The sequence below is a fragment of the Tachysurus vachellii genome, chromosome 14, assembly GCF_030014155.1.
Source record: "Tachysurus vachellii isolate PV-2020 chromosome 14, HZAU_Pvac_v1, whole genome shotgun sequence".
NCBI classification, from domain to species: domain Eukaryota; kingdom Metazoa; phylum Chordata; class Actinopteri; order Siluriformes; family Bagridae; genus Tachysurus; species Tachysurus vachellii.
Window position 1 is genome coordinate 12131443 of NC_083473.1, and position 25037 is coordinate 12156479.

The following is a 25037-nucleotide window of genomic DNA, read 5'->3' on the forward strand; positions in this document are numbered from 1 at the left end:
AGAATGTCTCTTGAGAATCTATACATTCAAAGCATTTTTCCGCTCTGAGAAGCGAGCCTTGGCAAACAACTCTAGCAATATCTCACAATTTCACCACTGTTCCTATTTTAGTGAGCTGGGCCAACATTGCCTCTACAAAAGGGAATGGAGATTAAATAAAAATGAGTCTAGTTCTCTTGATGCTCTGAAACTATTCACCTTATGTATAATCAGAGTACTGACACAGTTGAGTGGCTTTAAATTCCCTTCCTCAACCCCTCCATCTGTATTTCTCTCTTTTGCATGCTGTCTCTTTTTTTGCTTGGTCTACGCTTGTGTTGAAGTAAATAACAGAAGAATGCAGGTTGCTCAAACGTGAGGATGCCCATGAATAGGCTCTTTGAGAAGGATAATGTTTGCATTGCCTTTCCTGTTTTTCTCCCTCTTTGGATTATTCTCTCTCTTTCTCTCTCTCTTTCTCCCCCCTTGTTTGTATAGTCTAATCTAATGATTATATAAAATGATAGTGATGAAGTCTAAAGTTAAAGCTACACACAGCATAGAGAAAGACGAGTAAGTCAGTGTGAATCATGACATTCATTCCAGGTAGGAAAGGTATCATTCTCACCAGTTAGATGTGTACACTGGTGTGTGCTGGTGGTGGGCTTTAGACAGTGTCTTTAAATTATTGGCGGTATTCATTAATGGTGATTCTCTGTGGGTGTGGTGTTTTTTCTTCTGTGCCGCTGTGAACCTGGGAACATCCTCACCGAGGACCATCACTGCGGAGAGAATAAACATTACTCTGATGCTATGTCTACAGCAGGCCTCCCAGCTAGTGTTTGCTCTGGGTACAGTGACGAATAGCAGTCACTCAGTCCTGCAGTGCACTCAAATGGCACATCATGGTGTGATGGGTCACTCCAGTCAGCAGTGGATACAAAAGCTGGGATTTATGAGTAAAATGCAAGGCCTGATACAGTCGGCTGTATAATTTTCAACACCCTTTGTTGATACCTGTTCTGGAGAGAATAGCAGCACTGAGCCAATTCATCTAATGTCTGTCTTGTCTGTATGTTCTGTAAACCTTGCAATCTGTGATCTTTGTGTTCGTCATTGCCTCTAACATCTGCTTCACTGCGGAAGCCTTAAAAAAAACTTTTTTTTTTCTTTTTTTTTTTTTAATTTTAGCACTGATTGTGCTTAATGCAATTATTTTAATTGCCTTTGTCATTTTAATACATGAGCTGATTTGTGTAGGTCATCAACCATCATTCTCTTTTGTGTTGAAAGTTCTCTGATTTGTCCCATGGTGCTGGATGACAAAAAGATTTCAAATGTGTGCAGTTTCATATTTGGCAAAGACACTTTCAGGGGTCTGAGAGCAATCAAAAATCATTTAATAAATTACATTCCTTTTCAAGGATGATTGAAAGTATTTGCATTTGATTTAAAAGTTCTTTAATGGATAATAATGTGGACACATGTTTCTGAGTTCTCTTGGGTGTTTTCTTCTGTTATGTTGTCTGTCTGTCTCTCTGCTGGTCTATACACCCAACTTGATCGATCACCATGGCTATTATTTTATCACTGTTTAATTCAGGTGGATTTGCTGTATTGGGGAAAGTATCAAGGTATTGCCCAAACAAACACAGCTCTAAGTTAAATTCTGAAATATACAAAAAACAGTAACAATAATAGGGATGTGGTTGGTCTAGTTTATGTCTCTTTCTCTCTATTTTTCTCGCTCCAGTTCTTTCTTTCCTCAACTCCTGTAAGTTTACTGCTTCCCAGACTCTGTCCAAACCTTGTGCTGCTATAAAATGCACTCTTAAATACGTACACAGTCATTTCCACAAATGCAAACATGCTCATTCTCACACTCACTCTTACACACACACACACACACACACACACACACACACACACACACACACACACACACACACACACAAAACCTGATCTCCAACCTGACTGGATTTCAGATAAAATGGGAAAATGTGTCCTGCAGGTGTTATTTGTCACCCTATGCTATTGGTGTGTCATATATTTGCCCCACAGTGCCAACATCTTTAATTTGGTGTGGATTTATTTTATTACCCTACACACATATACATACACACTGCCAGCATCAACATGGCCCGGAACAACATGACCCTGTCAGCACACACACAGGCCACTGGCAGTCGTTTCCCTGGTGACAGCCAGCTAAAGCTAGCCAACAGGCTACAGTAAATGCCATAGAGAGCATGTGGTATTTAGCTACTAGCACAGGGGTCTCCTGGATGATGACCACTGATTAATCAATGCAATGAAGCTCATTATGGCAAATAATCTCTCGCGCCACTGTTCATTGCATAGATGACATGTTTGGTTGTTGACACTATCCTGTAGCTACAGCACTTCTCTCAGCCCGGTCATGTAAACCTACTCTCCATTTATTTACCTTTGTCTTTGGCATTTTCTCAGTTTACTTGTATCTAAAGTCTACCTGAAAACAAACAGCTAATATTTTCAGATTGCTGCTTGGGCAATGACACATATCTTGGAGCCAAGTGTAAAGTCACCTATTCTGTATGTAACTGTGCTCCAAAAATGTGTTTCTGTTCATTTTTAATTTGTTTGTTTTTAATTTTTTGTGCAGACTATCACTGGCATTTTTTAATTACAAATAACTTTAATCTCCTCAAAAAGATGTCTATTGCACACGTTAATAAACTCTATTAGAAGCACACCAGACCATCACACATGTGCTTGTTGAAGATTGCATTCATTAATCACTCTTCTGGGAAGGCTTTCTGTTAGATTTTGGACCATGGCTGTGTGGATTTGTGATCATTCAGCAGCAAGAGCATTAGTGAGATTAGACACTGACGTTGGATGAGGAGACCTGAGGTGCAATCTAGTCAGTGTTCCAGTTCACTCCGAATGTGTTCAACAGGGTTGAGATCAGGGCTCTGTGCAGGACATTCAAGATCTTAATCTCTAACCTAGGTAAATCTTTAATGATCTTTACTTTGCATTTATAGAAACCCCGGAGTCTTCTGCAGTCAGTCCTGTTACTATAACTCTGATATATAATGTTCGCTGTCTAATCGGCAGCTCTATGTGTCTATAACTAAGGAAATCATGAAGACACGTTGTCCAGCAAGTGTATTTTGGAGAAATAGAGAAAACTCACTTTTTATTCATATAAAAGACTTCATTTGGGTATGATGGAAAGATTTCAATTAAAGGTTTTTGATCTTTAAAATGATTGAATGTTTATTAATAATAAAGATGACATAGAGACTAAAAAATAATTGAAATCAGTTTATTTCTTAGTGTGACCAATATCAGATTTTTCTTTGAAGTCTTTTTGAATCACAACTGATGCCTCAGCACATTGGCCAAATATTTTATTCGAAATCAGACAGCTCAGTAGATCCCCTAGTGGTTGAAATAGGTATAACCCTGGAATCTCAACACTGTTAAATACTTTCTCTGCCTTTGTCCCTGAGTTTTCAGTGACAGCTTCATATAATTACAATGTTTTATTCGAGTTCTTTCTCCACTCACTGTTTTAGATGTATTTATCAGCTATGTTATCACAGCAAAGTGAAATTACACCTCTGGAGTTTGTGGGATTTGACTCATGAGACCGCATTTAAGGTGCTGTGTTTTTCCCTGGCTCAAGGAGATTATCGTCCATAAACAATAAAGAGGGCAGCGATTAAAGGATTCTTTTCTCTCTGTTTCCTTTCTTTCTTTCTTTCTTTCTTTCTTTCTTTCTTTCTTTCTTTCTTTCTTTCTTACTAATTCCAGGCGTGTATCTTTCCTTTCCCCACATGTGGAAAGGAGGTTGATGATGATGACAGTCTGGAACTGTAAATGCTCTTTTTGTGGTGATGTGTTAATTTGACACCATTATGCCGTTGAGAAGACTGTGTGTCTGTGAGGAGCTGTTAATGAGCTGGTGCAGGGGACTCCACTGAGCCATAATGCTCTTTGTATATTTGCTCATTTGCTCATACTCTATCTTGACATTGTAGTTCAATTCAGTCATATGGGTGTGTTCCCAATTTTGCAATTAATAGATTACTCAGTAAACATATTCAAATTATTATTATTAAATATATCCCAGTCAATGTGTGTGGCACAGCTACCATTCAAAGGCTAACTCAATATCTGTGTCCACCTAATTGTTTTGTCTATTTACACAGTATGCAGTATCACTGTTTTATTTCAATATTGTATGCGATATGATTACTTTATACGAGATTGAGTATTTATTGGGTCGTTACACACAAAAAAAATAGAAAGCTAAATACAGTCAGTAGCATTGCTTCAGCCAGCTGTTGTATATTTTTTCTATTAGTATTAATTAATGGTACAAACACTACATATAGAGTTCCAGTAACAAAGAAGCAAAGACTTCATAGTCTCTCTAATGGAACATTAACTGCCTTGAAATTCATGCTCTCAGTCATAGTCTCTGGCCGTGCAACAGTAAAATTCTCTTGTCTTCTCTGTACAGTAGTTAATTGTTTGGGGTTATGCAAACACACATGATGGCAGTGGAGTTTATGTAGAACAAAAAGAGATCAGTGCTTGGTTGAAGCCATATTTAGCCGCTTTAATTGTAGCCCTCATTTACATACCATAAGAGCAACGTGTATAAAAATAGGAGCAGCTTTAAACAGGCCGGTAATGAACTTCAGAGCATTTCAACAAAGGTGCATGTGCAATTTTTATGTGCATTTAGGAAAATGCAATAACTTTTTGATACTAAGCAGATTTTTTTCGTTGTTGTCATAATGCATTCATTTTCTATTGCGGTGTATGCTAGATAATTGCATCGTTTCAAGGCATACATCATTTCTCCCATGCTTCTATGCTTCAGGTTGCCTGAATAAATATGGCCTTTGAAAAAAGTTTAAACTCACAACTGTCTCTTCGTGACAGTGTGTGTGCCCTGATTTGGCCCTGGGAGAGAGAGAATATATATATATATGTGTGTGTGTGTGTGTGTGTGTGTGTGTGTATGTGTGTGTGTGGTGGCAGTGGGGGTTGGGCCCCAAGCCTTTCTCCATGCACAACCCCACTCATAATTACAGGCGGTATGCAGTTCTCCTTAAAGAGCAATTTTCTCCTCCAAAGGGGACAACACTCACTTTGGCAGGGGTGAAAGAAAGAGAAAGTGAGTAAGGAAGGAATGATCAGACAGTGTGCAGTAGCAGAGAAAGACAGATGTGAATGATGAGTATGGTAAGCAATTATATTTCTACTGTAAATACACACAGAGGGCATGGGCATACTGACACATACAGAGAGAGAACTCTGAGAGAGAGAGAGAGAGAGAGAGAGATCTGATTCATGTCACCAAGTTAAACAGGCCGTTTGATCTGGTGTTTTCTAAGGCAAGAGTTAATTAAAGACCTCAGCAACAATGATTAAAAGTGTTTCTGACCTTCCTTTGCTCTACTTATTCTTTCCCCTGTGTCTTTGTCACTTTATCTGTCATAGCTCCTTTCTCTCTCCCTTCACTCTTATTCTCTCTCACTCTGCACTGTGCTGGCAGTGAACTGTACTTGGAGGTTTTTTTTGGCAGATGGTTGGCCCTCTTTTGGCTGGGGCTGGCCCTGGAGTGTGCTACTGGCTGGGAGAGTGAGGGAAGAGAGAGGGAGGGAGGAAGAGCGGGAGGGAGGGAAGGAGAGAGGGGGTGGAGGCGTGGTCTCCAGCTGGTAATGAAGACTTCTCTTTTCATCCTCAGACTGTAGAGTTGGAGTGGCCGGGGCTGGGGGCTGCAGTGTTCCAGTACACTCTCTCTCTCACTCTTTCTCTCTCTCCCTCTCTCTCTACATCTCTCTCTCTCTCCCTCTCTCTCTCTCTCTCTCTCTCTCTCTCTCTCTTTTTCTCTCCCTCCCTCTCTCTCTCCCCTTCTCCCCCACCTCTCTGTCTCCTCACATGAGCCCTGGGTCTAAATGCAAAGCTGTGGAACTGCTACAGCAGATATGAAGCTCTCACACACGGACTCCACACACACAGGTAAGAGCTGTGAACTTCACTGAACTACTCAGAGTTGTGTCTCTGTCTGTTTATCTGTCTGTGTGTCTGTCTGACTTGTCTGGGTGGGTGGCGGTGAGGTTTGTCACTTCCAGTACCTGAGCACAAACTTTCATTTACACACACACACACACACACACACACACAGAGGGATGACAGTTGGCAGTGTTTCCACAGTCAGGACTCTATAAAGGTCTCTGTGAGACTGGACTAGACTAAGGCAGTATTTAGGATTCACAATGAATGTGTGCAGTGTGTGGGAGCTGTTACACTGGCATCCACATCTCCCTGCTGAACTCTTGTACCCTTTCTGTATACATCCAGAGAGATGGTGTGGATCTGAGTAAGTTAGCCAGTATGTTTTAAATGGCTGTACAGGTAGAGTTGTTAACTTTAGTGGAGTATCTGTGATTTTGCATGGAAGTTAGTTCAATATACATGAACTTGTCTGTGTGTTAGTTTTTGGTAGGGTTATGCGTATGATTTATCCAAAACCGTTTGTGTGTGTCTGTGTGTGTATCTGGCCTGGTGTTTATTGCCGAAAAGATGCCAAGAGCTGTTTCGACTCATCTGTGTAAATATGATGGGGACAGAGAGAGGGTGGAGACGTCTTTGCTCCTCTCATCTGTCTCTCAGCCTTGCAGCTTTGATGTGAGGCCTCTGGATATGTCCCTTCTCCCTGTGGCCCTCTTCAGATCCGGAACAGTCGACTTTCATCTGCATTCTTAGGGATATTCGTCCATCCGTGCACTCGTTCACCCCACCTCCTTCTACTCTGGGCATTTACATTTTCTTTTATTTATATCTTACTTCTAACTGACTATTGATCCATCTACCCATATGCATGCTCCCATATACCAAACCATCTAAATCTATTTAGCCATCCACCTACCAAACTGCTTGTCCATTCATTCATTCACTTATCCATCATTTTATCATCCATCCATCCATCCATCCATCCAACCATCCATCCATCCATTTCTCCATCCACTTAAGTATTTATCATTTTATCCACTCACCTATCCATTGAACCAACCACTTCCATCCATCCATCCATCCATCCAGACATTCATCCATCCATCCAGATGTTCATCCATTCATCTTCTGATCTATATATGTATCCTTCCATCAATCCATCCATCCAGATCCACATACACCCACCTGCAGAATTCATCTACCCAACTATCTAGTCACTCATCCATCTATTTCTCCCTCCATCTAATTCTCACCTGTTTCTATAGGGACATGTAACTGTTCTCCCTTTGAGAGAATAATGGTTCTTTCCAAAACTCCTACCGGAAAAATCTTAAGTGACTTTCCGTTAGTTTTTGTGTTGGGCCATGAGAATTATGCTTTCCCAAATGTTCCTCTGAATAGTATACAGGAGCCGAGGCTAATTGAAAAAACACAAGCAGGAATCTGCCATGGAGGAGACGGACCTGCTCTTACTGCGAACTGTGCAAATGGACTTTCCAGAAGTGGCTGCAGTGGAGGAGGAAGGAAAGAGCAAAAGCAAGACAGACAGTCACACATACAGAAAGACAGAGAGAAAGAAATGGTAAAGAAAAGATGCAAAGAAACGTCACAGAAACGAAGCTATGTCTGGAAGGAGGGGTTGACCATTTAGAGCTACAAACCTAAGCTGCTGTTAAATTAACAGGACCATACAGTAATAGCCACAGGAATATTCCATGTTATTCCAAGTTGAAAAGACATAGCATTGCTTTAGTTGGCCGCAGGCATGTGTATTTTAGTACCACACTGTAATGTCTCTTGCATGCCACCTTAACAGTGTCAGTATTTGTGTGAGAGTTTCTGAAAGTATGAGTGATGCATCTTAGTCAGGTTACATGTATTCGAGTCCAGGAGAGAATAGCTCACTGTGAAGGGTGCAGCAAGGCCTGTCTTTTCTACAGTCTACTATTCTTCATCACTAGCCAGTGTGTAATCGTCCCAGTTTGCCATTTGCCAGGCTGCTGTAGGGTGAAAGCTCTGAGCTCTAGGAGAAAGCCTGCTTGCCCGATTTGTTAGGCAGGTTTATTGATGATTTGCATCTAAAATGCGAAATGCAGAAAAAAGTGTGTGTGTGTGTGTGTGTGTGTGTGTGTGTGTGTGTGTGTGTGTGTGTGTGTGCACGTGCTTGAGCATTCTTCCTAAACAGTGTCACCAGGTAACAAGACATTGCACACAAACAGGAAGTGAGCTTTTGTTTATATCCTCTTAGGTGGGCTCACACACACACACACACACACACACACACACACACACACACACACACACACATCTTACAGTTATTACCAATCCTTACCAATCCAATCCTCACCTCAGGAACTTAAAACAAACAGACCAAACAGACTTACAAGGTCAAAACAGTCAGATCTACCTACACTTGAGGTTTCTACCAAGATACAACACACACACACACACACACACACACACACACACACACACAAACAGTATTTCACATACTTACCAAGCAATGCTTTTAGGAAATGCTTTTATGCTTTTATTTTGACATCTCCATCAACTCTAATTTAGGTTGGTCACAGCAGCCAGTCTCTGAGTGATGCAGAATTGTTGAGTTTTTTGGTGGTCAGGCAATGGTGTTTGAGCTGATGAAAAAAACAAGCATGAGCAACAATGTGGAAGAAGACGGTGCATATTTCTGATTCCTCTGGAGGCCTGCAAATAGCAATGAAATGAAATCTGTATTCATTGATCCTATGGACATACAATGCAAATGATTTTACAAATTTTCTTATGACAATTGGGCAGTTAGGAAAATAACTAGTACTATAGAAAGCAGTTTGAAGTACATAAAGGGTTAAATCCTGACTCTCCCTTCTTGTTATGTGTACAGTACTTACAAATGAGTAACCTAGCAGGCTGTGAGTCTTCAACAGAAATATATATTTACGGCATTTAGCCAGATCAGTGACCTTAGCAGGTTTTCAGCATTCCTTTTCTAGATCTGGATTGCAGTCCTGTTTACATATATACCACACACATATACATATATTGTGGTTCTTTAAAGATGCACAGCAGTAAGGTATGTGGCTGCTCTCTGCCTGCATGTATGTTTGTATGTCTCTGTTTGGCCATGATTTGCCCCATTTACACTGAAAATGCATCTGAAATTAACTCTGCAAATTACCTGTGTTTAGTATACAACATTACTAAACACAGTATAGAGGCAAACACAAACACACACTTTACTGCGTTTCCATGTTGGGGTTTTGGACGCATAATGTAAAACCACATGAGTCACAGGAGATACCTCACATTATTCTCCCAGCATTCTGGACGTCCTCTTTATGTCAAGTTGCACTTTTAGCATTGGAGCCAAACGCAGCTCCCCCACAGCATTCTGGCATAGAGGTGAGAGCTGCTGATAGAAAAGCCGAATGAAATGGAGGGAGAGGCGAAGAATGATGGAACAGGAGACAGATGCTGTTAGCCTGCATCCTGATATCACGCATTTTTGGCTCAGAATGTGTTTTGAGAGAGACAGTACACATCTTTGTGGAACAGATTGATAATTAAACTGAACATTTGATCTGTTACTCTTACTCTTTTCTTCTGCTTTCTTAATTTAGACACTTCTAGGTACTCTTCTTAGCCTGGACCACAGGAGCTTGGTGCCAGCACAGAAGGAGACTGTCTTCAACCTTCTATCAAACTGTCACAGAAACCTTTCTGTCAACATACTTCACTGGACAGTTGATACGCTCTTTAAGCATAGAAGAGAGCACCTTGAGTCCAGAATGAATCATATTTTGTTAGCTTTAGCACAGCATAGTTTATTTCAGGTTAAGTGTTGTTTGTGCAGACACTGCTGAGCGAGTGATGCTAGTCTAGGTGATTCAGGCTCAAGTCTTAAGCCATATAGAGTTATAGCTGCAGAGAGAGTGTGCTGTAGTGGGTTGGGAATTTTCAGTAATGGCAGACTGCATTCCAAGCTGTTGGAGTGATGAGACTTGTTTAGTGTAGCATGTTATGTCCTGTCTGATGGGTGTTGCGCTTAGGAGCCGTGTGAGTGACTTAAAGTCCACATTGGACGATAGTCTCTCTCACTTTCTCTTCCTCTCTCTCTATCTTTGGCTGAGGGCTGGATTTGGCTGAGAGAGGGGAATCGCCCATAAATAAGAGCTCTGCACATCCGCAGACACTCTGGCACTTGTCCTAAACAGCTGGCTGCTTCCTCTTTTTTTTCATCTCTGCTCTCTTCCTCTGCATTCCTGCTCTCTCTCCCTCTCCCTCTCTCTTTGGCTCTGAGTCATTTTTTATCCCTAGTGTGTCTTGATCCAGATGCAGCATTGTTTAGACACATTAGTGTTGTTCAGGCACTTGGTCAACCTAGCTATGGCTGATGTCATGCTTTCTTTTAAAGGGGAAAAACCTCTATGGGCTTTTTTGAACTTTGTGTGCCGAGTCTTTCATGGGAAGAGAAAGAAGAGCTCATACTCTTTTTCTACAATGCTGCTGATAGTTGTACTGTGTACCTTTTGGGAAATGTAGTCCTAATATGTACACAGAGACTTGTTTCATTCAGAGATCTATATTCTACACATACAGATTCATTCAGCAAATGGGGTGATTATACCTCCAAACTTACAACAGCAGTCTTTAATCTCCTCTATGATTAAATTCTTGATTATATTAATGAGAATGTGGCCTTGAAGATACCGCACCAGTGACATTTGTTTATAGCTTTAAACCCACGTTTAATACCTGTCTCTGACACTTGTGTGTGTTTGAGGTTATATGCTTTTGCATGTCTTCTTTGGTATCAACACAACCAGCACTTAATGCCATCCAAGAATGTGGGTGTGTGCTTTTAAGAGTGTGCAAATACACTTTTGATGGCAGGTGAAACCAAAAGATCTATAGTACAAAGTGATATGAGTGTGTTTGCACATATCTCAATAGTCATGGATTTGGGGTGATGGAAAATTTGTGTAAATAATCATTTCAATCATTTCTCTTGTCCTCCCTTTGTGGGAAACATCTCTGTTAGTGTCATTCAGCCAAAACTGTTGCTTTTGCCCTTTCCAAGTACAGCAATAATCATGTTATTTAAGCTGAGTGTTCTGCTAGAAAGCCAGCTGCTAATAGTCAGGGTCCGTTGTCGCATTCCACATGTAGCTGATTCATCCGCTCCATGTTTGCCCTCAAACATTCATGTTTGCCGGGTCTCAGTGAGTAACACTGGTTCAAATGGTCAGCATCGGGAAGTTACCCCTTGCAAAGGTTTCCGGTTTAAACGTTAATTTTTGCCATAGGGAGACTGGCGAAGGAAGCAATAGGGTATTGGAAAGCCCTGGCAGGACTTGACGAAAAACATTTGACACAACTCTTCAGTTTGTCACCAAAGCAAGATAAATAGAGAATCAGGTGAAGTTAGCAGGAGTGTGTGCAGCTATCAGCGACCAACCAGTTCACCTGCTCGTGCGTATAGGTAGTCCAGTTAAGTTACCAGCCCAATAATTCTTCTTTAAGGTCAATCCTTTGTCAATCCACACTACCAGGCAGCAAACCTTCTTTGTTTACATTGGTTATCTCTGAGATGTTCAGTGACAAGCTTGATTTTAGGAAAAGCTTAGGTTTTCGTTCTCACAAAAAATTAAATCAGAACCCATCAGAACCGCCTATGCAGTACCAAACACAATTACTCCAAGCCACATATTTCACTAACTGCATCCCTTCTTCCACAATTAGGAATGCAAACATTTACCTCAGTGTCAGTACCAAATGAAAACCGATCCAAGCTAAGTTATGTGAAAACTTAGTTGAAAGGAGGATTTGTTTTATTTGCTGAAGCATAGCTAATCCATGTTGTATGTGACACCAAATCCCAGTTAATCAATATCCCAGTTGTCAGCATGAAAAGCACAAACAGAAAATCAAATCATCAACACACATACACATAAACAGATGCTGTGGCTTTATTCCAGAAAGCTGGACTCAATATTACACAAAAAGTCTAATAGATTAGCGATGCATATCAAGAGGTCATACACATTTAGAGATTCTTTACATGTCTGCTTCCTCTGTTTATAAAGAGGTGTAAACAGGCCATCTGGCAACACAAGGGTACATGTGCAGTAGACCAACATTTTATATTATACACTCCCAGGTCAGATGGTATAGAGCAACCATCAACAAACACACTCGGGTTCATCACAAGTTAAGGGTCGGGTGGGTGTGATCACACTTATGTGTGATTAAAAAAGAAAGAAGTAAAAGCTCAGATACTCTGCACTGAGGTATATAGACATCACAGATGCATACACATGAACCTGTGAGCACTGAGGAAAAACCATTGTGGTTGTTCCACAATTCTTTCATTCATAAATGGATTCTTAGACAGGCTGATTCATCTGTCTAGGACTTGGGTGACAAATTCACACTAATGGTGCAGCATGCTTCATATGTCAGTGCCAGTTATTCTGTGGGAAAGACTTTGGCCTGGGCCCCTTCATCCCAATTTTTTTCACCTCCCTATCAAATGTCCTCTCACATCTCCTTCATTCCCTTGTTCTTTTACAGATTCCTTATCTTTCTGTCCGTCTTACTGTCCTTTCTTTAATCTTAAATATTTCATTTCTTTACCATTGTCTTTTCCCTGTGGTTTTGGCCTCTCTGTCTTTGATTTTTTTTCCATGGCCATTGTCCCTGCTTTTGCTATAAGTGCGTTATGGGAACCATGAACACATTAGAATGGTGAAAATGGAGCTGGATGGAAAGGCTGTAATGACATCAAGGACACAGAGATGTGACTCATAAAGTGCCAGCTGTGTGCCAGCTGGAGGAGAGATAGATGGAAGAAAGGAGGGAGAGAGTTTACAGAGCCATTTTATTGTCCTGCAGGTGGGTGATGGAACAGGTGCTCAGAGAAAAGGGGAGAGAGATGGCTGGTCAGCGGGAGGGGTGGGGTTATAAAAAGGGGAGGAAAGACGTAAATAAGGGAGGGGTAGTCATCCAGTTCAAGCCAAGTGGAACTTTCATTTCTCCACCTCCCTCTACTTTTACCCTGGGTACAGTAGATGTTATGTTCCTCCAGCTTTGTGCCAGGGTAAACATACAACATAGCAGTTATTAAGTACACTTATATGTCTTAAAAAGCAAATCACAAACAAATTACCGTTTTTAGAGATTTTTCATGCTTCGGGTTTGCCAGCTGGAGTAGGATGAATAGTTGTGTGGTGAAATAAATATATGCCAGCAAAAATTACATCAGCCAATATCCATTTCACCACACAACTATCCATCCTCCCTCAGCTGGTTTTGTTAGTAAGTCCTCTTACTAAAGGACGATAATGAAAACAAATTAAGATGTGCCCCTGGAAGCATTTTATCCTGTCCTAGATCTCATTCCAGATCAGTCGGACTCATAAAGTCAGAAAGTCAGAATTTTAGTTTCAGCTTTTGTATGACCTGCCAAGAATAAAGAAAAAAGCTTTATAGTATTAATTTAACCATGTAGGACTCTCCGATGCAGATAGGTAAGAGTAAAGGACTCAAACTACTTGTGAGCGCGTTCCTATGATGCTGGCAATGAAGTGCTTTTTGACTGCTGAGTGGGCAGGAAGTCTGGACTGAAGTAGCACACTAGCTGTGATGCTTTGTTTTACTTCATATGATCCTTACCTTGCAATTTTCATTCCACTATCTGACACAAAGTGGTAGTGAAACATGAGATGAGAGGATAACTTAACCTTAACCTCCCCTCAGACACGGAGCCAAGTGTGTGTGGCTGTCATGCTTGTGCGTCTAACCCTCATAGTGATTGGAGACAGCGTGGTAAGATAGTCAAAGACTGACTCCCTGGACGTCCTTCAGAAGATTCCTAAGTTGGATGATTACTGTTGGGCTATTCTATGTTTTTACAGCCACAGGAAGGCAATATTGCAAGTTGTTAACACTATTCGATCAATATGTGTTGACAACAGTAACAGTGCAGAGGAATGTTGATCCTGGAATATCTGGTTTATAGATATTTTGCAGTTATTTTGTATTTTGGAGCTATTATTTAACACTGTAGATAGTTTAGTTCTGTAGTTTACTTATAACACAGAAATATAAAAGTAACCTTGATGTACTATAGAACTAAAACCTGCTCAATGTTTTTGATGTCAATGCTCATGTCAGTTTAAGCCATAAACCAAAATAAAGCTACTAACAGATGACTTTAATAAAAACTGGAAATAAATAGGCATTCTTGCTAAAATGTCCTGCTGTAATTCTTACATAATGTCCCTCTTTGTAAAACCACAAGTAAAGGAAACCCTGTACTAGATGAGTGTTTTTAATACAATCACTGAAATTGTATTTATTCTCCACTTTGATAGGTTACTTTAAATATCTGTACAATTTATTTAACCTAAATTTATAAATAAATTTATTTAAATTTATTGTACAATTTATTAAATTGATCAACTTTATCCAGTTATTCTATATACTGCATACTTTCTTGCCAAGCTGGAGGTGACTGGACGGATATTTTATTTATCCATCCATTTTGTTTAATTGAGGATGTCATAACTGTTCCTGTTTTCCAGAGTATTCAGACTCTGTATGTGGTGTAAGGATCTACAGGTTTACTACAGGCCTGCAGCATAAAGACTTACAGAGAGAACCCCAGAGAAGGAAAGCCCCAGATTTTAGTCTTGTTTTCTTAAACAACGAAAACCTATTTGGACAATTAGTCCCTGGCCAAGCCTTGCCTTTCTATACAATTAGGCCTGGTGTGTTAAAAAACTTCTAAACATCTGGAAGAGGAGTAGGATTTAATCTGGAATGATTAAATCATTTCTCTCTTTTCTATATATGTATAAATGTTTTTTTGGCATTTCATGTATTTTGTTTCTTTTCTGGTTGCTTGTGATTTGACTTCACAACATACCGATCACATTTCTGTATTCACTCTCCATCTCTCCCACACACTTACACACATGTGTATTCTGACACACGTATCTCTCTAAGAGTCTTGATGACAGACTAAACGCTTTCACTCCTGAGACAGAAGGAGCTGAGAAGCAGAATTGCTTGTCTCAGGTTTCCCCTGCAGTGTGTGCTGGGAGGGCAGCCAGCGCTGTTATATCATTTTCTGTGTTTCCAGTGGGTTCTATTCCCCCCTCCTCATCCCCCCAACTCTGATTATTAAATAACATGGTTTTCTCTCTGCTACTGTGCCTCACCCCCATCATTGTGGCTGATATTCCCCGGTACTGCTGATGCTGTGTTTTCCATTCTCTCCCACAAGAACTGTACTTTTCTTTTTGTACCATGCTGATTGCCTAATAATTGTCTTGTTAAAAAAAGTGTTTTTTTTTTTTAAATAATAATTTACAATATGCCTAGACTTATAGACCTAACACTTAGGGAAAAGGTGATTTTGTTTGTCAGGTTTTAATTCCATGTCATGCCACAGTTTTAGATAGGAGATAAAATTACAGCAAAGGCCTTCTGCAGTAAATGGAGCAGCAGCAGCTACAGTCCATTTCCAAACTCTGGTCCGGGTCAGGTGTAGTGGCTCCCGTAAAAGTGGTTACATGGTAGATCCCTAACTCATTGTTACGCAGTGTCTCTAGTGTTGTCTGGCTTGGCACAAAAAAAAAAATACAGGCCAACAGAACTTCCCAGCTTTACACCAACCTTACTACACACACACTTGCACATGTATATATAGGGGAATGTTTTTAATGTATTTATACTATTACACTTGGTTGAGATGGCTATATAATGAACTAAGTTTACTGAGTATCTCTTACACCAAGGTCACCTGAGGTAAACAGTGAGGGGATGTCACTATGCATTAGCGTTGTTTTCTTGCCGCTTTTTGACAGCTTACTTTGGCATTGCCATTTATAATCTGTGTGACAGGAGTTTTTAAACCACCTCCACAGACCTTCAGTTAGCATGACTTCAGTTTTCATTTCAGGAAGAAAAAAATGGTGAGTCAAAAGAAAGAGAGAAACTCTCCACCAGGGAGACTGATGTAAATGACAGAAAGAAGAAGTCTCGCTTTTATGGGGATGAGGAAATAAGTTCCACTTTTAATCTGTGTGCAGTCTAAAAATAGGCTTCTCTTCTCTTTTGGCTGCCCACTAGGTCATTCAAGTTAAACAAGTCTGGTCTCTTCTAAGAGGGAGAGACTATATGAATGTGTGTGAGTGACTATGAGTGTGTTCACTCACTCAAAGACAGAAGGAGGAAACAAAGCAGCCAGGGAGAAACTGAAAGGCAAAAATGATGAGCATGAGTTTGTAACATCTTGTTAGTGGTGATTGCTGTCAGAGCAAGCTTTTAATACAAAAAGATGGATGTTCATTTTGGAGTTTCTCCAGAGCTTAGTAGTTGGATAAAACACCTTTTGCCCTGAAGCCCTAAAGGCTTTTGTAAGCCTACAGCAGCAATAAAAACAGCTAGCACTTAGAAACATGCAATAACACTGAGAGGTTTACTGGTCCAGTGGTGTGGCATAGCACTTTTTGTGCCTTTCTTTCTTTCTTTCTCTCTTTCTCTCTCTCTCTCTCTCTCACACTTTCTTTCATACATACACACACAGTCAACTTTTCTCTTCAAATGTTTTCTCTGTTGTACTTTTTCTATTGTTCTTCTCCTTTTATAGTCTTCCCTGGTGTCCTCTTTTTCAACAACTGGATAAATGGAAAATACAGGAGTGCCATTGTTTATTTTCAGAATGGGTGGAGTAGCCATATGCCACAGGATTTAACATGCCATTAATAGAAAAGGGCTGAGTTCTAGACACACTTCTGCCACCTTCCTAATCCTCAGCCTTGGGTTAGGGAACATACCTGTGGAATAATTTAAAGCAAGGCTTCCTGGCTCCTGGCGACTCCACCTCAGAAAGCTGCAGAGACCCTAATGACCCTCAGTGCTCAGTCTCCATGTACAGACACGAGCAACCCTGGAAAGATAATGGGGTTTAATGGCCTTTCTGCTCTTCTTTCCACTGAGCTGCACAGTAGCAAGGCTAACCACTGTTCCTCTGAGCCCAGAAATTCCATCATCAGCAGGAGCTGCTGACGACAACACAACACCTCCTCACTTCTTTCTTTTCCACTTTCACCTTTTCTTTTACTCCATCTTTCCTGCAGTTCCAGCAATTACATTCCACTCAGATGTTTGTTCAGACAACCTAAAATGCAGTGGGTTACCTGCCAAGAACACAATTACACAGTACACCATTACTTTTCATAGACTCAGATAAGCACTGCTGATAAATGGGTTTAAGAGCTTTTCAGCAGTAGTATAGAATACCAGAGGTATGCTAACCCCCTCCTCACCTATATCCTTTCCAGAAGGTCAGCGGTGCCTCTTTAATTCCAGCATGACATCACTTTTCCCACTCAGACCAGAGGCTGTGTTCTTTTACAAGGAAAGATCAGCTGGAGTGGCTGGATAGAGGGATTGCATCATCAATTGGCACTGATTATACAACTTCATGGGCTGGCAGCGAGAATGCGGCTCACAAGTCATACATTTGTCAACACAGTCTTAGACAATGAAACAAGTCCTCATCTGGCAAAAACACACACCTACAACCCTTTAGCACAGCCATCATCTGCAACCAGAGTTTCTTTTCAAAGCAAAAAATTTTTAGAATTTATTAAGCAGATAGATTTTGTCTTGAGGAATTTTTTCCATCCTGCACACTGTGCACTAAACCCTTTAAGGGCCGCAGAGGAGGTTTTCTAAGGAGCTTCTGCTTTTTTCACATTCTAGAAAGCTTTTATAGGCTTGTACATCATTTTCATCTCCTTCAGTGATAGTAAGAGAGAAAAAAGACAACATTTTCTCTTTAAAAAAAAAAAAGCAAAAACAAAAGTAGACAACCTTAATAACCTTAATTTATAATCCATGCCGTACTTGCCTGAAGCTACAGTTACCAGCAGGTCAAGCCACTGGGAGAAAACAAAAATTCAGAAACTTAAAAGCTTGGCAACCCAAAGGAATTTGTTCTGCGTGTTTGTGTTTATGAGTTTGTGTCTTCTAGTTTATTTGTGAGGGTGTGCTTGTCGAAAGCAGCTCATTCAGTGTGCGTGCCCAACCATTAGGCTCCACCCTTGTCCAGTTAACAGTAGCCTGCCTCAGCGTTTTATGGTCATGGGATTTAACTCTGCCAACTTAAATGGAAGGGCAGAGACAAGAATGGTTTCTGTAGGAGGCGAAGAGCGGTGGTAGAAGAAGAAGAAGCAGCAGAGATGGAAAGGAGCACAGACCCTGGCTTTTCACTACAGCTAGTCCCTCTAATGGCCTATGACAGCGTTTCCGATCTCAGGAGGCCCACAGCCAAATGGTTTATTCATCAGAGGCTCTCTCGGGTGCTACAGTGGTATGGCTGGTTCACATGCATGAGAGAGAGGCGTAAATTACACCTCATATTCCCCATCTCATGCCCTCATTCCTAGCTTTGTTTGGATGAATGAGGTAGCTGGCTTTCGTTTGCAAAAGTCTCTACAGGAAATCAATGAGGTAGAACTGTTGATGAAACCACACCAGGATTTTGGTCCCTTAAGAAAGTTTGTAAAGAAAAGGTGAAATATATATTTAGGGTTTTGATAAGGTTAGTGATGAAAGATGAAATAGTCAAATGGAGTCATATTTTTAGACCTTTTTCTCCAAGCCATTACTGCAGCTTTACATTTGTTTGCATTAGTTATGGTATTCCTTTAACCTTTGGAAAACGTGACCTCCACTTTGCTATACTTTTCAGATCCTTTCTTACCAGGCCCTCTCTCTTTTCTTTTTTTTTCTTTTTTTTTTTTACTATTCCTGGTGTGGTAGATGGAGAGATTACAGAGGAATGTAGGGGTACTGTTTCCTCATTTTAAACATAGACAGGCTCTTCACATCAAACATACAGACACAAAGCTTCTTTTCTCCAACATTTCCTTTTTGTTGTATACCTACCACAGCGAACTGAGTTGATAGACATTTGATCACATTATTTTTTGCTACTGAAAAACACATACAAACAGTACGGTATACGTTTACTCAACAGCTGAGTAGGATAGCTTGATAGAAGTATACACACAAGTATAGACTGTAAAAGAAATTCTCCCGGTTTGTCTTTTTGGCAAGTGGCTCAGAGCAACCAGATTACAAAATCTAATACTGGTTAGATGTTAATGTATTCATGTGTTCATAGTAAACTGTAAATGTTTTGTTTTAGCATTTAATGTTCTATTTCATTCATCTAAACAGAAAATCTACCCTGGACCTTATTTGCACTACAAGATCATTTAATTAGGTAGATATTCTACGATTTGCATGGTTTATGAACATAGAACAGATGGTGTGACCCTGTCAAAGGTAGTCAGAGTTGTGTGCCATTTTCCAACTGTCTGCTGGAGACAAGTGCTCGAGCAGATCTGCTTGTGTCCAGCTGTAAAAATAGGAATGGAGAAAAGGGAAAGTATGATTCATGAGCAGAGGGATAGAGTTAAAGCATGCATTACAGATTCTTTTTTACTGTAGAAGTAATCAGGCTTTTTTCTTTGAAATCATCAATCTTTATCACTAAATCATCAATGGACAGATTTTCTCTCTGTTACTGTCCGAGCAACCCGAGTATCCAAAAACACAGCTGATATGAGATGTTGCTGTTATTTAAAGATTTTCAGCTCATTTTGGATAAAATAAGCTAAATTAGGAACTTGAATATAAAATAGACAAACCAGTTAAGAACCAGTACCACAAGATGTGATCTCTGAGAATTATACAGTATAAGAAATATGTTGCACATTCTAAATTTTGTGAAGGTTGACATCTTGAATTACATAAGGTTTGCTATTTTATTATCCACATATGAGAAACTGTCACACAGGCTTGATCTCTGATTGTTGTAGAAGGGGTAGTATGTTGTGGGGAAGAGTTTGTTTTCTCTGCCAGTTCTATATCTATTAAGTACAATTGAAAGGCTACATTTTCTATAAGACCTCGATTATTAGAAAAGCAAACATTTCCAAAGCACACACCACTGTGTGCCATACTTTGGCTTGGCAGAGCATTTCACCACACACACAAACCACAGAGGCCAGCCGGACAGAGGACACCTTCTCCAGCCGGTCATCAGGTCCATGCTCACTGTTCCCAAACAGAGATGCACCCACAGGGGGCACAGACCACGACTCGCCCCTGAGCACCTAGACACACATTCAGTACAGGCTCCTGTTTGTCATCAACCAAATGGTCCTGAAGGAATGCAGAGAGATGTCCAGCAGGGCTAAAAGTGGAATATGTGGAGGGTAAACAAGAGATGTACTGGATTCATTTTCTCTTGATCCGAGTTTTGTAGCTCTATTTGTACTACAGTGACCTTAATGAAATGTGGTTCAGGTTCTTGATTTTGTGAGTATGGCAACTGATGAACTAAAAACTGCAGTGAATTTAAATTTAATAAGCCACTTTTAAAATCTGCCTAATGAGGATCTGAAAGTAAATGGGGACATGTCTTTATAGGCATAAGTAATGCAAGGGCAATGTCAGGGCAGATCTAGAGTAAGCTTTGGTTCACTGCAGCCATGGCCAGTCACTTCTGAATATACTTTCAAATGTAAATGGCTGTCAGGGAAGATAATCAATGAAGTGGATTAGTACCAGTTTTGTGTCAGATACTCAGATTTGGTCATGTAGGTTCTCTGTAGCAGGGCTTGAAGCTATGAATGGCCCTTGCAATGGCCCGTACAGAGCGTCATTCTTCTCATGCTGATGCAGGACTGACATTCGAGGGGAGTCAGGGGTGTAGACTGGAGGTTTTCCCATTCCCCCAGGTAGCAGCAGCCATATCAGGTGCTCTTTTAATGAGTATAAAGCTGAATGAGGGAGTGTCCAGTGATCATTAGAAGTGTCTTAGGACAGTAGTGAAAACAGTGCAGGTAGAAGTTCTAACACTACTTTTATAAATGAATGAAAGAGAGATAAAAAAAAGGTCCAGACCTCAGTCTATCCTGTGATTAATGCACCAAGGTTTGCTTGTCTTTGTAGTTATTCACCCACTTTGCCATTTCCCCAGGAATCTTAAATAGCCCTGGCTTCTTTTCCCACGTTGAAAAGGGCCTCTGCATAAATACAGCTCTTGATGGTGCCTCAATCTCACATGCCTTGTCTCAGGCACTGTGGTCAGCACCATGTGGTGATCCTGGATTCCAGGAATAGCACCTTAATACCTTTATCCTCCCCCATATCTGCCACTTTGCCCCTCTGTTTATGTCTCCATTTTAAACGTTTGCTGGGATAGCTGCAGTCCACCATGGAAACTAACTTTGTGATTTTGTCACAATCGTTAGTTTATTCTGAGATCCTGCTCATCACAGGCATCTGCTGGCACCTCTAGGCATCTAATGAGCCTAGTAATCCGGCTCATTAACTCTGTCGGATCTCTAAAACATACACATGCATGCATCTACACACAAGTGTGTAAATGAGAGGCCTCAGATGTCCAGCAGGATAGAGAAAAGCAAGCATTAGCTCTCTCATTGATCTCAGGTTTTTCACAGGGGAATATTTGTGAATTTGAAAAATAAAGTCATCCTGGAGCAGCAGAGGAAGATGAATAGGGTTCTGTGCTGGGCTGCTGGGTGGACTGAACCCCTCTGTTTTGGGTTGTTTTTCCCCTCCATCAGAGCGGGTACACTAGGCTGCCTGTGCAGAGAGGGGGCGGAAGCAGGACGTGGATGTGTAAAGTGATCTGCAGACCCGCACAGAGCCCCTTTTCAGTGGCGGCTGTTCGCCACGCTGCTGCGACACATCAGGCAGTCCTCCGTCCACATAAACAGCAGCTCACATCAGGGACATCCCAGCATGCACTAGCACCCCACCGCCAGCCTCAAAGACTCACCATAAGAGTGAAAGCTATTCACCAGAGGGACTGGCAGTCGCACTGTCCAAATTTTAGACCACTGAAGTACTGCAATTCAGTGAAAAAACAACCCTCAGGCATTTTCCAAATGCTGAAATTATTACATTAATTATGCTTATTATTTTAATTCATCATAATTCCTCAGGTGGGAGGGTAAATAAAGGAAACTGAGCTTCAAGCTGTTTCTCACTCAAAACGATATCTGTGTTCTCTCCAGGTCTGACAGCTCCTTCCTGTTCTGAAGGCTCCCGTTTGCTACGGTCATTCCTATGATCAAAACGTCTCCGCATTTTGAGTGTCAAGGCAATGTAAAAAGGTTTAATTGTCATTATATTTCAGCATAGGTGGACTATTCCAGGTACAATAGTAGGTTATTAACCTGGGCTTGTTTAAAAGTGCTTCTTCATAGAGGTGTCCATGGGTTGGGTAATTAGTCTGTGCTATAGTGGAATCCAGAGCACTGCCTCCATCAGTTTCCCTTAATTTTTGCTTTAATTGCTTTAGATATTTCCAAACCATTACCATAAAGTGGTTTGAACAGGATGCATACCACGTGGGCTCCCACAGCACAATATAAACAATCACAATAAAAGGATATAGTTAGAATCAGAGAGCAGTGGGTGCAGAGGCACTGGCTTGGTGCTGAATGTGTGAGCCCTTTGTGTGAGTGAGTCTACTTGTTATTGTTTCCACTGGTGACTGTAGACTCTTGTCTTAGGTGACTTTATCGATGTTGCCTCTGTCTGAAAAATATGTGTGCACATGTACTGTATGTGAAAATATATGGTTTGGGTTTTTTTGTTAAAGAACTACAGAGTTCAGTAAAGTTGAACATTTTCAGTAAATTTAGAATTGAATTTTTCTATCTAGGATTCCTCTCAGACAGAAAAGTGATTGATTATGTCTTTTCTTTGTGCCAATATTAACTAGTCCAGTATTAACAGTAATAAGAGTGTACATTTGTATTTTACTGCCTGACTCACAAATATCACATTATGTACTGATATACTTAAAAAGGCTGAGTTGTAATTGAGTCATTTAGACATTTCCTTAGACTATTTAAAGTTACTGTGATTTAGGAAAATGCTAGTACAACGTGACTCACACATTCAGTGCCTGGAATTCCCTTCTGCTTTTGGCTGGCTAACTACTGCTTTTGGCCCTGCAGGGAAAACTTAAATAGAATGTGCCAAATAAATGAAATAATGATGTGACTGCAGTGAATCACTCATCTCACCGATGGCCAAACACTGCTTCAGAAACAAAAAAGAAAGTTACATTAATACCAATTTATTCCAGAAAAGATAATTTGCAGTCTTTTGTTCAAGTCTCAAGTTTCCTTCAAGTATACTTTTTTATTCCTTCTAATGACCCCTTTAAACTACACCCCTGAACGTACATATAATTAAAGTGTCCTCTCTTTAAACTTTGCACTCTTGCCCCTGGTTTTTAACCCTGGACCATTGGTGAGATCACTGCTGTCAGAGTCTTCTTTACACCTCATAGTTCTGCTTACTCTTATATTGTCGTAGCAGAGACCTGACCTGGCTGAGCCCATTCCCTCCTCCCCAAGCCCATTCCAGCTCTCACTGCTCTCAGCGATGCTATCACCTCGCTGTGAATAAGGAAACAACAGAGAATGGGGATTAAATTATCCCTGTTCATGCATTATAGTTAAGCAGCTATTCTTTTGGGTCAGGAAAATGTGAAAGAGACTGAAGGATAGAGGTGAGGTAGACAGGATGGCCATTAATCGGATGATCCTGCCAACTTTATGGGAAACGTCTGACTTCCTGCACGTTATTCCTTGAATCTCTGGTTTTGACAGAATATCTTAGGGCCTCTTTTTGTGTAAAAGTGCATAAATGCGTTTACATTAATCACACAAACTTCATTAAAGCCCTAATGAGTTTGATATTAGAACATACATTAGCAAATGTGTTCAGATGTTGAGACTCTGAAAATCTGCATGTGAAGCTAATTGCTTATGTTGACAGATGTTTGTGAAATATAAGGACAGGACCTGGATGTAGAGAGCAAGGCCAGAGTTCTTCGACCTGCAGGCAGGAACTCCAGAAGATTGAGCCCGGGGTTGCCTTACCCAATATATATCACCATATACCTGCCACTCAGTGTTGTGCTCTTGGTCTCTGTGTGCTCAGTCCTGGGAGCTGAGTAGATTAGATATAACTTCTGATCACAATTCAGAAATAGTTCCTGAGTGATACAGATGGCCATCACTGAGCTCTTTCTCAGAAAAGCTGTATGGACATGGACGCTAGGGCGCAGTTTGGCATTGAGACTTAGGCCATCATTTTAGCTTAGACTATCCCTAAATGAACTTCATAGTACGCTTTTGGTAAAACAGAGTGAGAGAATCAGCGTTCTTCCTTCACACAGTGCTGGACTGATGTCAGCTTTGGAGGCTGCTGAGAGGATATGGAAAGAAATGGAAGTAAACACCGGCCTTAGCCAAGCTCAGAGAACCCACATATCATCGATCAGAGCCGAGCTTCTAGAACTTTTTCATGTCCTATGACAGATGGTCCCTCTTTTTTTTTCTCTTTCTTTCTCTCACAGAAAAGCTCTCGCTGAGAGCAAATAAATGCAAATCAGAGGCTACGAGCCAGGTCCTGCAATGGATGAGTCTGAGTTTAACTTTGAATTAAAGGCGAATGGCAAGATAAATTGTCAAATATTAATATGGATTTTGGTGAAGAAAAGGCTTGCATATGAAATATTACTGAACAGAAGATGATGAATATATGAAAATGATGAATGAGCTAGTTAGGTAATGTAATAAAGTGCACTCAGTACAAGGCAAAAAATTTGATTCATTCTGTTTGTTTCTTCTGACTGGCCTCATTGTCAGCTTCCAACAAATTCTGGACCAAATATGGTTTAAAAAAAAGCAACCAAACAGTCTCTCTCAGACCGGAGCTTAATGTATATAATAAGCTTTTTTGGAAAAAAAAATGACAGAAGACTGACATAATAAATTACATAGACTAAGACCATCATGGTTAGTAAGGATTAAAACAGAACAATTGCTATTATTTTACATATCTTGTCATTTGAGTCACCCTTCTTATAAGATAATATTCTTCCCAGTTGCTCAGGTTCT

General features: G+C 40.6%; 1 protein-coding gene across 3 annotated transcripts in view; it reads left to right on the plus strand.

Annotated features, from left to right (window-relative positions):
* LOC132856605 (uncharacterized) overlaps positions 1-25037 on the plus strand; it is a 75261-nt gene that overhangs the window by 32750 nt on the left and 17474 nt on the right. For 2 of the 3 annotated variants that reach the window (XM_060886235.1, XM_060886234.1), the window contains one exon: positions 5732-6006. The gene's annotated coding sequence lies outside the window, so the exon portion shown is untranslated. Of the gene's footprint in view, positions 1-5731; positions 6007-7176; positions 7583-25037 lie in introns of those variants that run through there. The other variant, XM_060886236.1, reaches the window with a different exon arrangement.